This window comes from Arvicanthis niloticus, chromosome 4 (genome assembly GCF_011762505.2).
Source record: "Arvicanthis niloticus isolate mArvNil1 chromosome 4, mArvNil1.pat.X, whole genome shotgun sequence".
NCBI lineage: Eukaryota > Metazoa > Chordata > Mammalia > Rodentia > Muridae > Arvicanthis > Arvicanthis niloticus.
The window spans coordinates 13,805,477-13,819,212 of record NC_047661.1 but is presented as its reverse complement, the minus strand read 5'-3'; the positions used below and the strand labels follow the sequence as shown (position 1 = coordinate 13,819,212).

At 43.6% G+C, this 13,736-nt stretch overlaps 1 protein-coding gene across 7 annotated transcripts in view; it reads right to left on the bottom strand.

The window, feature by feature from the left end:
- Pld1 (phospholipase D1) overlaps positions 1 to 13,736 on the bottom strand; it is a 204,839-nt gene that overhangs the window by 149,853 nt on the left and 41,250 nt on the right. Inside the window, exon 1 of one of the 7 annotated variants that reach the window (XM_034500624.2) lies at positions 4,156 to 4,355. The exons of 5 other annotated variants lie outside the window; for them this stretch is intronic. The gene's annotated coding sequence lies outside the window, so the exon portion shown is untranslated. Of the gene's footprint in view, positions 1 to 4,155; positions 4,356 to 13,736 lie in introns of those variants that run through there. One more of the 7 variants, XM_076932206.1, reaches the window with a different exon arrangement.

Below are 13,736 nucleotides of genomic sequence, written 5' to 3'. Positions count from 1 at the left end.
AATGAGTATTTACATTTTTAAGGAAACTTCAGGACACATATTCCTGGCTTTCTGCAGAACTCCAGAAAGCACTGAGGACTGACAGAATAACCCAGGCTTTCTTTATCAACAGGAAGTCATGCTGGGCAGGAATGAAGACCGAAAACTAAATAATAACAGTTCCCCAGCCTTAGTGATTTGATAATTTTAGACTTAGAAAGTCTAGAAAATTCTAAGACTAACTATCTTTAACTAAAGAGTAGAAGACAGCATATAATCCACTAAGCTTACTCCACACAAACTGGTCACCTCCAGCCTTTCGTAGGGAGTTGTGGGAGAGGGTGGGGTGAGGTGTGGGTGTGTGCACAAGCTTATAGAGACCAGTAGAGACCAGAGATTGAAATCAGAGGTCCCCTTCCATCACCTTATTTTGGATATAGGCTCTTTCTGAACTGATTTGACTATGCTGGCTGGCCAGCAAGCCCAAGAGACCCTCCTGTGCTCCTGTGTTTACTACCCCAGTGCTGGGATCATAGGTGAGCATGGTTGTGTCTAGCTTTGTTATTATTAATTATTATTATTATTACTATTATTATTATTATTTCTTTCACTACCTGACTGCTAAGGTCCTCTTGTTTGTGAAGTTACTTTGCTAACTGAGCCTGCTCCCCAGCCCATCACTGCTCTCACTGACTAGCCACAGACAGTCTCTATACACTGGGAGGAAAGACATGTGAGCACAAGCTCACACATGTCTACATGGAGGAAAGACAGGAAGGGCACACCTTTCTCAGTGACAGGGGTTAACTAACAGGCACACCTTTGATGGGAATATCAGCACAGATGTCAGCATTAACATAATCTCTTGTTACTAGTAGAATAAACAACAGGGACATTTTCTAAGAAAGCAACCATATTTGTCTTCCCCAGCACTGAACTTCCTCTAAGACACAATCCTGTGGCTGATTTGGCCTTATTAGACTCTCTGGGGAAGTTGCTAGCTGTAAAATAGGTATAATTAACACAGCTGAGCTTTTAGGAGTAGTTAAGAGGATGGAATAAAAGACTCAGAAAAGTGGCCACACCACGAAATGCCAGTTGAGTGGTAGTTATTACTGCTATGACCAGCACGTTACTGCTCTTATGGTGACCACTCCCTTACCACTCCAGGACACATGAACTCCAACTTCCCTTGGGTTCTTCAGAACTGGTAAGGGCATGTGGTTTGTTAAACTCTGGGAGAATCCCATCTCAGTTTCTGCAGTCCTGGGAAGTTAGTTTTTATTGCCATTCTGAAAACAGCGAGTTCCCAGGGTAGATGGAATGATCCTGTCTCTTGCTGTTTGGTGTACGAACACAAGACCTATGCATGCCAGTGTCTTGCATAAGCAAGGTTAAGGTCAAGAAACATGAAGTTAAGGATGGTAAAGGCAGAGAATGTAGAAATTACTACCGTTCCTAAATAAAATCTGACAGGGCCACACACTGTGGCTCGAGAGCCTCCCAAACTTTGTACAGCAAAGACAGAGACTATGGGAACGGAGACTGAGCTGAGGTATGAATGGAATTCACTGATTAACTGGAAATGTGCTGGCAGAAACCCACCTCTCACAGCACGGCTACTCTCAGCCCCTCATGTCCTCCCCGTGACCTGTCCTTCTGGTACCATGTGATTTTCAAAGGGGTCCAGATATGGGCCATGGCCAGGTGTTCCATTTGCCCAAAGGCTGTCTCCAACTTTGTCTTAGATTCACTCTAGAAGAAAAACCTGGCATTGCGTGCTTCTGGGTCACCAGCTGGGTCATAAACTGCCCGATGGGCATGGGACATCTCTAGCACCCTTGAATGGAAAGCCAATGTGGGATAAAAAAAATTAACCGGCTCAAAGCTCAATTTGAGATATGGTGGCATAGAGCCAGCCAAGAGCTGATATCTGCTTAACGTGAGCCAAAGGAGTAGTAATGTAGGGTGTGCTAGACCAGTCTGTCAGGACGAGAACTGCCTGGCTGGTGTCAGGTGGAAGTCTGGATGACTCAGATCGTCCAGCCCTGGTATTAGAGATCGGAGTTCTTTCTTCATAGCCTTCATACTCCTTATGTTCATAGAAAATATATTTTGTGTGCAGGTGCTCTGGGAATGCCCCTAAATCTGGCTTGTAGGTGCTTTCCCACTTACTACATTCTTTGTCAATTTGTTTATTTCTATTTTCAACCAGAGATATGTTGTCATTTCTAGGATAAAAAAGCTAGGGGGGGCACATTAGACTGAGATGATTTTGCCAGGACACATAAACTGTGTGAGTTTGTACAGATTTTATCCACACTCACTCAGCACAGATAAGTGACCAGTGAGTGAAATAGCTATTATATTTTTCTTTAAAACCATCAGCTATCAATGATCAGATTGATAAATGTCCCCCTTTAAGATTTAAATTAATAACATTTAGGTAGGCATGGTGACACAGACCTTTTTAATCCTGGCACTCAGGAGGCAGAGGCAGGAGGACCTGAATTCAAAGCCACCTTGATCTACATAGTGAATTCCAGGATAGCCAGGACAACACAGAGAGACCCTCTCTCAAGCCTCCCAAAAGCACTTAATAATTTACAATCAGGCAACACCACAGCCGTATGCAGTGGGAGTAGACATACGGTGTGCACTTAAAGCAACACCACAGCCGTATGCAGTAGGAGTATACATACGGTGTGCACTTAAAGTACAGCAAAGCTAGAGTGATCTTGGTCTCTTTTTAAAAAGGTAAAGTTGCCTGGCAGAGTTGAGGTTAAAGGACATATCTGGAAGGTGGGGAGCAACAATGTGACTGTGCTCCCATCTTAGGGGTGTAAAGTCCATAGTCATAATCTGAAGCCTTCAGTTTATAGCTTCAGATTCAGCATAGACAGGAAATAACGAGATCCTGAAAGTTTAGCACCTTAAAGGCTGTATGGGCACACACACACACACACGCACACGCACACGCACACATACATACATGCACACACACATGCACACACATATATACATGTACACACACATGCACACACACACATAAATACATGCACACACACACGCACACACACACATGAACGCACAAACACTTCTGTCTCCCTTTTCCCTCCATCTTTAAAAATAATTAAAAGAAAAAGATGATAAAACAGACGCTGACCCACTGCCTATCCCACTGGGACAAAAAGAGAAAAGACTGGCAATAGTAGACACATAATAGGATATATTTACATAGTTTAAAACCTTAGTTTGCCCATGTGAACTGATGCATCTTACATATGCAAGGCAAAGAAAAGCCACAGTTCCCAAGAAGTGCACACTTGGAAACAGTGTCAAATGGAGCCCTTCTTGCAGAGTGGTCTCATGCCAGATGGCTCCAGGGCAAATGAACAGAGGCACAATTGCCCCCTAGCTCTTTAACTCCGGGGAAACTGAGAGAGCTATTCTCTTGATTTTATTGGCTTCATTTCTTCATTATTATTACCACTACTTCTGTGTCTTGCACCTCACACTTCAATTTTACAGGTATATTTATTTTAGGGTGACCTCATATTCTAGGGAGCTACTTGAATAAAAACAGCAACAACCCGGGGAGGAACTGGGTCCCCTCTGAGCCCACCCAGACGCTCTACCCACATCCGTCATTCTGTAGGTATTTCACAGGACAGTCTTTGAAGTAAAAGTGACATGGCATCTGATCAGCTGGAACTCTGAGGAGTAGGCCCCAGGGAAAACTATATCCAACAAGTGGAGTGTGCGTTGGGACTTGCTAGAATACAACATATCACTTAGCTCAAAAACTAAAATAAAATCATCATGCATAAAATCAGAGTTCTGCCTAGCTGTCCTGGGAGGGCACAGAGAAAGTCATTACCAAAAAAAAAGGAAGTAAAAAAAAAAAATGCTACAAACAATTACAACCCTTTAAAGTACGACTCCAGCACAAGCATTCGCTTTCCTCTTGGCTCCATTTGGATTAACAGAAAAATATCTTAGTCAGAAAAATATAACCGCCCCCTCCCACCCCAGCCCCGCAGGACCAACAGAATCAGAAGTATTCTTTTTCTAATGAAGCAATAGCACAAGCCTTCTCCTATCGTCACCCCATCTCCCTGATGGCACAGAAAAAAAAAATCTGACACAAAACAGAAAGTTCAAAGCGTTACTAACCTGGGGCCCCTGGCAAAAAGCGGTGCTCCATTTTACTCTAAAGAGTGAATTCTTCCTATGAAGCTAATGTCCAAAGCAGTTGAAAGTCGAGATGGGGGGAAATTGGCTACCTTACAAATCCACATAAACAGGGGAAGCCGTCCTGTTCCCAAGCGCCGCTTTGGCAGGCTCCCTAAAGGCAATTCAAGTCGGTCAAGCCCACGGAGCACTTTAGCCTATAAGCTTCAATAATGAACTTGAAGCCACGCCCCACATGCTAAATAGACACTCTGCCGTGAGAAAAGAAAAGCCACACAGAATAGAGCTAAGGCTTCAGTTTTGCACTGGTTGCCCAAGAAAGCCAGAGCACACACTTAAACAAAGAGAACTGTCATTCACTTGTGTCCCCTAGACACTGCACTAAGGGGGCTGATTCACGTTAAACAAGGGCAGTACAGTTTCCCCTCCACTGGGACCATGAAATGATGAAATGACGTTTTATAAGTGTTGCCTAAGCTGGGTGCTGACACTGAAACATACAGTACTGTAAGTTAAGACTATATAAGAAGACGTAAGCCGTAATTGTTTCTGAGTCAAACTTTTACTATTGCTAGCTTTCTGTTTTTTTCATAATATAGAACAAGCTTAAAACTTTATTACAAATGCCCAAATATTAATATAGGTCACAAGGAAAATCTGTCAAAGAACCTTGTCATGTCAGGTCTGACTTGTCTGTAAGTTTGTAAGTCAGCTTTCTTTATATCAGTTCATCACTTAAGATACATTTGTAGGATAAAAAGGGTTTTTTCCCCCTTCTGAAGGGGCCTGGATGATGGCTCAGCAAGGAAAGGCGCTTGCTGCCAAGCCTGATGGCCGGAGTTCAAACCCAGGACTCACAGGGTGAAAGAGAGAACTGGCTCCCAGGTGTCATCCTCTGACCTCCACATAAACACATATACTCAGACACATGTGTACTCACAAAAAATAGAGTTTTCCTGTGTTATCTGATAACAGAGTGTCCTGGAAGTCACTCTGTAGACTAAGCTAACCTCAAATTTTCAGAGATCCACCAGCCTCTGCCTCCCGAGTGCTGGGATTAAAATCATGCACCACCACACCTGCTTTAAAAGATATTTTCAAATGCATCATTATTGTCTTTTAATATCATATACCATCGTTTCAAAGTAAGCAATCTAAATTCAGTTTTCGTTCTACATAAATGTAATTGATAATTTTTTTTCAAGTGCCTAAGTCCTAAAACACAGTGTTCACTGGGCCTTTTAACATAACGTACTCACAATAAATACAATTGTCCCCTACTTATCAACCCCAGGAAAAATGTTAATTTCAAAGACTTGCTACTTTGTATATAAAGTTCTAATCTATTTAAATAAGATCTACTTTAACATAACAATCTAAATTTCCTCTATAGTGTAACACAGAATCAAACAGGACAAGGAAACCCTGATTCATTCCCTGCCAAGCAGAACTTAGATGCTAAAGCTGAGTCAACACCTATGACGCATAAGGGACATTTGCGTGTTAGTGCCACAGTCTCAGGCAGGAAAACCCAGAGACTGCGCAGGTCCAACACCCACCTCTTCATCTCCCTAACCCAGGCCCCGTTCAACAGTTTCTCCTAGAGATAAAAAACAGGGAAGACAGGAGAGGTCTAGCACTGAGAGAAGAAAACCAGGCTGGAGCAAGTAACCAGTGGCTTTATAAGTGCCAGTACCCCACCTGCTGGCAGAAACAGGAGCCGCCTGGAATGTTCTAACAGACTTCAGGGGAAGGAGAGGGCGTGCAGTGGGAAGAACCAGAAGAACCAGTTCCCACACACTGATGTGCAGTTAAGAATCATCAAAATGTTTTCACCTACAAAAGTAGAATATTTCTCAGAAATGTCAATGCCAGAAAGTAATTAAACCTAAAGCCATCTCTTTTATGTGGCGCTAGCTTGCTAACATAAATCATAAAGACATTTGTGATTCGCATTCCCAAGGACGTGTCTAACTCGTAATAGGTATTTTCTCCTCCTCCTGCAAGAAGAAGCCATGTTTCAAAGCACCAGCTTTTGAAACACCAATGTACAGATAGACACACACACACACCCCCTCAACTCAGCTAGGTGAGCTTAAGGACAGAACTTCATTCTGTAAAGTTTCTTCTCCCTAGATGTGGTGACACATGCCTCTAATTCCAGCAGCATTCCAGAGGGTGAGGCAGAGGCTCCTGAGTTTGAGGTCAGCCTTGGTTACACAGTAAGATCCTACAGTAAAAAAATAAATAAATAAGCAAATAAATGAATAATCTATCTTTATGATTTATCTTTTCGGTCAAAATTTACTTCCTTCTTAGCTTCGGGATATAGCATGATTGCAGGGTGCATGCAAAGCTCTGGATTGGATTTAGAGAGCCAGTGAGTGTGGTAGCTTGTCTGTAATCCCAGTACTTGGGAGGGGCAGGCAGGAGGAGGACGGACTATAAACTCAAGGCCATTCTCAGCTATAAAGTATGATGTCAGCCTGGCTACTTGAGATGTTGTCTCAAAAAGCAGAAGGAAAAATAAAACAAAAACAAATATTCTGGCTGCAAAGACAGCCCAGTAAAGTGCTTGCTGTGTAAGGACAGAACCTGGGTTCAAATCCCAAGATCTCACATAAAGCTGGACATGGTACCACACGTCTATAATCTCAGCCCTCGCACAGAGACCTGGGAGGTGGAAAACAAAAAATCCCAAATAGTTCAGGAGCCAAACAGCCTGGCACTCCAAGGGGGGTGGGGGTGGGGAGGGGGATGGACAGAGGCTTTTCCTCAAGCTATGTGGTGTGAAAAGATGAGAAGCCACCCCTGAGGTTGACCTCTGACCTCCACAGGTGCCTCCGGAGAGCGCGCTTGCCCGTACTCACACAAAAGAGAGCCTTTTGTGTCATAGAAGTTAACGTTTCTAAAATCAAAGCCTGAAGTCCACCTCAGTGAGGGTGACAAATATTTAAACCCCAGCAAAGTAAAATTACATTGTGATGCAGCTTTTAAAGATGCCCGAGTGCTTAGCTTGACAGTGGAGGTATTATTGAAGCTTCTGCTATGAGTCAGGTATGGATGCAAAGTGCCTTACCATTATATTCACTTAAGCTTCATCTCCCTTTTACTATACCTGGCTAACACATGAAAGGAGAGCCATCCGAGGAGGAGTGTAGTGACTGCCCACAGCCACAGAGCCCGGCCTAAAGTCACTATTCCTAGCCAGTTAAAGCCTATGGAAGACAAGTAAGTCTCGGGCAAATCATGTCATTTTATATAAAGGATGTATATAATCTAAATTCGTATGTATCTGATGTTGCTTAGGCAATGGTTTCCACTGGCCACGGAGGGACACTGAACTGAACTGGCATGTGCTCTGGCAGACTGTGAGAAGGCAGGCACACCAGGCCTGCCTGAGACAGTCCTCAGTAGACTCCAGAGAGACAATACAGGACAGAGCTGGATGTGACAGGGGAGAAGAGGTGTGCCCAGGCAGAGGACATGGGGTAGCACTAAGCATCCTTTGAGAAAGCATGTCCAGCCTGGAACACTGGAGGAACACACACACCCTGAGGAACACAAGAGCCCTCTGATTTCACCGAATGAAGCCTTGAGTGTGACTGGAAAGCATGGTAAAGAGGCAAGGAGGAAGGATGAGACAAAGAAAAAGACAAAAGACATCATAAACAGGACAGCAGCTTGTTAGTGTTTTAAATGTTAAAGCTCAGGGCCAGTTGATAATGCACTTGCCTAGCCATGCACAAAATCCTGGGTTCAGTCAGCGCAGCATAAACCACCTGTACTAGCCTGTAATCTCAGCACCTCGGACATAGAAATGGATCAAAAGTTCACAGTCATCTTCAGCTACTTAATGAATTCAAGATCAGCCTGGGCTAGAGATCTTGTCTCAAAACCAAAACAAATAAATATGGGTGCTTGCAGGCAAGATGGCTCATTAAATAACTATACTTGCCACCAAGCCTGAAGCTGAATTTGAACCCTGGGACTCACCCGGTAGAAGAGAACCAAACAAATCTTGCATCCTGTCCTCTGACCTCCACATACAGTGGCATACACATGCATACATACAACGCTGGATGAATGAATATAATAAAAAATAAGGACAAAGTACTCGCCACACAAGCATAAAGATGGGAGTTAGGATCTCCAGAACTCCAGATGTGGTAATGCACATCTGTAATCCCAATGCTCTCATGGAGGAGATGAAAGGTACAGTCAAGAAAATTCCTAGATATTCTGGGTCACTTAGCTAGCCTGGAATACTCAGAGGTAAAAAACAAGAAACTCTGCCATCTCCAACAAGGTGGAAGGTGAGGACAACAGCCGAGGTTGTCCCTTCCCCTCCACACAGGTGTATGTCTACACTCACATGCATGCACACTCTCGAGTGCACACCCAGTGCACACCAAATGCAATCTTAGACACAGAGAAAGATAAAATAACGAGTAAGTTAATAAACAAATGAAATACAAAAAAAAAAAAAGTAAATAAAATCCTCATTTATATTCCAGTTCTCCAGTTCTAGGGCATCTAGTGCCCTCTTCTGGCCTCTGAGTACCCACATGGTGCACAGACATATATCCAGCCAAAATACCCATACACATAAAAATACACAAACAGAGACAGACAGACAGACAGACAGACAGACAGACAGACAAGGCTGTACAGGGTGTTGGGCTGGGAAGATGGCTCAGGAATTAAGAATGCTTCCTGCTCTTCCACAGGATTTGAGCTTGGTTCTGACCATGGAAGGATAGAACTAACTCCACATGGTTGTCCTTAGACCTCCACATGTATGCTATGACGTGGTTTCCCCACAATAATGACTACAAGCCGGGATTTGGTTGCAGAGTTCAAAAACCAGCATCATCCCTCCACTGATATAAACATCCTTCCACGTGCACCTGCTCCTCAGTGACTCAGACTAGAAGGCAAGCAACTCAGCCTGCTTGGACTTTAGTGGAAGCTGACCTGTAAAACAATACCATTCTCTGACCCCCATGCTGAGACAGACCTGTTGACTTGAGGTAATTGTTAACCACACAGTGGATCCTCAGCCATGAGTACAGGGGACAGAAAGCCCATCCTCATCACCACCCCAGTCAGAGCCCAGTGAGTACAGAACCTAATGACCACCCCACCCTTCCCCCAGGCTCTATTCACAGTCCTTCTGCTTGTCGATGTGTGAATTAAGAGGTTTACAATATACACCTGTTTAATTTTCCATCACTCATAACCCAAACAGAAGCCTCTGCAAAAGCAATTAGTTTGGAATTAGATGGACGAGCTGACATGGGGCTTTGTTCTCTGCCCTCTGTGCCTGCCAACTGGCACTGGTTATTTGATCTGTGACTCGTGTTGCCAGGATGACCGGAAAGGACAATGGTACTCATTGTTGCCATGCCTACGCCCCGGTCTATAGCAGCTGTCAGGGCTCCTTCTGTTTGTTGACTTTATTTTGCTTCTCTTACTTTTATAGGCTTATTTCCTTAACTACTACAAGTTGCTTTGAAATCTAGTCTAACCCCTGAAAATGTAACTCATTTGAGAATTGATATCACAAAATTGAAAGCACAGGTGTTTAAGACTCTCTAAAGAATATATTTAGGGTTTTAAAAAATATGTTGTATTTTTATCTATGTGTACATGTACATGTTTGAATGTGCCATGTTGTGTACGTGTACATGTTTGAATGTGCTTGTGTATGCAAATGCACGGGGAAGCCAGAAGATGCTCTGTCAGACCTGCGGTCAGATCCTCGGGAACTGGAGTTACAAGTGGTTGTGAGCTGCCATGTGGGTGCTGGGAACTAAGTTCTGGTTCTCTGAAAGAACAGCAAGTGTTCTCTCTCCAGCCTGTTTAATATCTCTACATTATTGCGGTTTTACACAAAACAGTATAAATTTCAAGCAAATTTTATCTCAACTTTGACTGCCTAACAAGTCATTCAGTTCACATGCTTCTCACTGTCTATTAAGTATACTTTCTTTTCAATCATGATAATTTAGCTTTAACCCATAGAGAAATCTATGAGTTAAAAAAAAATGTTGAAGGGCTTTAGGGATGTATCTCATTTGGTAGGATCCTTACAAAGCCTGCACAAAGCCCGTCTTGATCACCATACCTCATAAACCAGTCTTGGTGGAACACACCTCTAATCCTAGCACTTTAGAAGTGGAGGGAGGAGAATCAGAAATTCAAGGTCACACTCAGCTACATCCCTGGACTCCTGGACCAGAAGAGCTGAATCCTCCTGCTGCTGGCCTGAACACTACAGGCGGTACCCCCATGGCTATACAGGAAGGAAGACAGTGTAACACCCAGGCCCTGCCTCTCTGGAAGAAGGAACTCAATGGGCAACAAGCCCAGAATAATTTCCCTTCTCACCCAGAATATTTCCTTCCTTCCTAACCTGCAGGGCTTAAGTACGGGGTTCCCGTTGCTCCTCGATGCTTCCTTGCTGTAATTAGACAGCATTACCAAGCAATTTAGAGAAGAAAGAGGTTCTCAGGGGCTTACAATTACAGGAGGTTAGTTAGAATCCATGATCATTGTGGCAGGCTGCATGACAACAGGCAGGCAGGCAGGCATAGCATTGGAGCAGTAGCTGCGAGTTTACGTCTTGATCTACAAGCATAAGGCAGAGACATGGCTGGGAAGGACATGGATTGTTGAAATCTTAAAGCTCATTCCAGTGACACCCCTCCTCCATCAAGGCCACACCTCCCAATCCTTCCCAAACAGTTCCACCAACTGGGGACCAAATTTCACACATATGAGCCTATGAGAGTAATTCTTAATTAACCCTCCACACCAAGTATCAGATAACCCACAATTTGTCATAATCTTGCCTTCTAATAAATCTAAGGTGAAATTGAAAATGCTAAGAGTCAAAGTACATTTCGTGTCCCCAAACTGGTCTTAGGAAACGCCCATTTGTAGACTGCTTGCCTACCATGAGCAAAGTCTCTTGTTAGGTCTCCAGCATCACTCACATGAAGCATGGTAGTACATAAACAGAATCCCAACACAGAAGTATCAGAACTTCAAGGTCATACTGGCTACCCAGACAGTTGGTAGCCAGCCTGAACTCTATAAAATGTGTCTCAAGAAAGAACGGAAGTCAGGAGACAGGCCTTAAAAGGAAGCTAGAGGAACAGCATCACAGTTTTAAAAATATTCACTCATAATTTAATGTATGATATATTCTGTCACAAGATGGGCAATGTGGTAGTAGCAATATGATAGCATATACATCATATTATACATACAATATGTAATGAGTAAGATACTCAAAATCTTATTTTGCACTCATGTGTGGCCAACATGGTAGACACTGTTATTATCTCCATTTCTCAGGTGAAGAAAACTAAGCCTGAAATGTTGACCTGGCCAAGAGCAATCATTCAATACTTGTGTATTTAATACATTCTATGACATGAGCCTTGTTAGTAGTATTAATGATATATAGCAAGAACCCTTGCCTTCAGGAAGATGATATTCTATTAGAGAAATGAGACTACCAAAAATTAAAACCTACAGCTGTCAGGGGTAGTGTTTACTGAGCATGGTCATGAACCTGGGTTTGAGTCCCAGCACTAAAAAGGTAACAAACAAACAACAACAGAAAGATATAACTATAAGAGCAGATGATGTTACATGCTGTGAGGAGCAGAGCAGGGGAGTCAGGAAGGTCAGGAGGATGGAGGGGAGGGGTGACTCCAGGAGCAATGACACACTCTTGAGATGAGTACTCAAGAGGGGCCTCTCTGGGAACTGCCACTCAAGAGAGACCTTAATGAAGGAGGTTAAAAGCCGTGTGTCTCAGCTTGCTTTTTATTACTGTGATAAAAAACATTGACCAAAAACAATTTGAGGAATGAGACGTTTATTTGGCTTATGGGTACAATCCATTATCAAGGAAGCCAAGGCGGGAACCTGGAGGCCATGAAGCAAAACACCAATGGAGGGAGGGGTCCAGTCTGTGGTCTGTAAATGTTCACCTGAAGACTCGGCCAACTCCAAAAATCTGAAAGGCTTAGAATAAGACATTGGGGGAGGACACAAAAGAAGGAACTGGAAGCAGTTTGAACGGATTAGCTTACTCATAGAGTTCTGCTCTGAAGAACAGGGGAGTGGGCGGGGCTGTGGCTCAGCTGGTAGAGGGCTTGCCTCCCATACAGGAAGCCCTGGACTCAGTTCCCAGCACCACAGAAAGTATGTACCAGGTTTAGCGCCACACACCTGCACGGGAAGCACTTGCAGGTATAGGCGTGAGGGTCAGGAATTTGAGACAGAGCTCAATCCCATAATGAATTCGAAGCCAGCCTGCACCGCCTGAGCCAATGTCTCAAACATAAGGCAAAGTAAAGAGGGCAAGGGATTAAAGGGGAATTTTGTGAGTTTTAAGTGAAACACAGTAACTGCACATATTTATGGGATACAGTGTGACACTTCTAAATAAGTTTACCATCGGTCCGATCAGATCGGGATAAATAGCACAACACTGTCTCAGACCTTTAGAATTAGTTTGTTTTGGGGACTTTGTAAATCCTATATTAGTAATGATGACAACCCTAATTATCCTGCTGGACTACATACAGAATGCAGATGTTAACCTTTCCGTTAGAATGCATCCTGGTACCTGTTAGCCTGTCATCCCTCCTCAACACCGTTCTCAGGCTCAGGGAAGCACTCTGCTCTGTTTTACATCAGAACATCGACGTTTTAGCTTCCTAATATAAATAAATAAATAGAAATGGCAAGTGTCTTTCTGTGCCTAGCTTGTTTCATTGAACATGATGCAAAGGGAACTCTTTAGAGAGGATACTACAGAATATGTGAATAATAAAAATGGTCCAGTACATGAAGGGAGTCTAAGAATGCTGGGTGTAGGAGGATACAGAGTTCTAAATAGACAGAAGCAGCCTGGTATCCTGGGGTAAGATAGATGTGGCTTGGGGAAACATGCAGTGTGTCGCTTTAAAGACAAGGGTATCTATGAGAACAGAATGACAGCTGCAAGCAGGAGGGTTTGATCCTGAGGAGATAGTCTCATTCTCTCTGACTACCTGTGGGTTCTCCTTGACATATAAGATCTTTAGCAGAGAGAAGCAGGAGGGAAATGTAGGTTTGCGGGAAAGAAACAAAGATACACAGAAAGACAAGACAATGGACTCACTGGGGAATGTGCTATGGCTGCCAGCGTGCTGAGGAGAGGCAAAGGAGAGCGAGAGGTGGGGGAACAATGACCAACTAAGTGTACATCAGCAGAGCTGTGTGTGAGTGCTCTCCATGTACACTCAGCTGCTGGGGGCAGTGCTGAGCTGTGCCATCTTGATTTAACATGGTTGGGTTTGCTGGACAGCCTGATAAGAAGAGAGGCAGAGAGAGTAATCACAAGTGTGATGGTTAATCTAATCTTTTAAACATATTCTCTCCCCATCTCTTACTCTGTCACTCTGTTCCTCTGTCTCTCTGTCTTTTTCTGTGTGTGTGTGTCTTTCTGTGTCTCTGTGTCTCTGTCTCTGTCTCTCTCTGTCTCTCTCTGTCTCTCT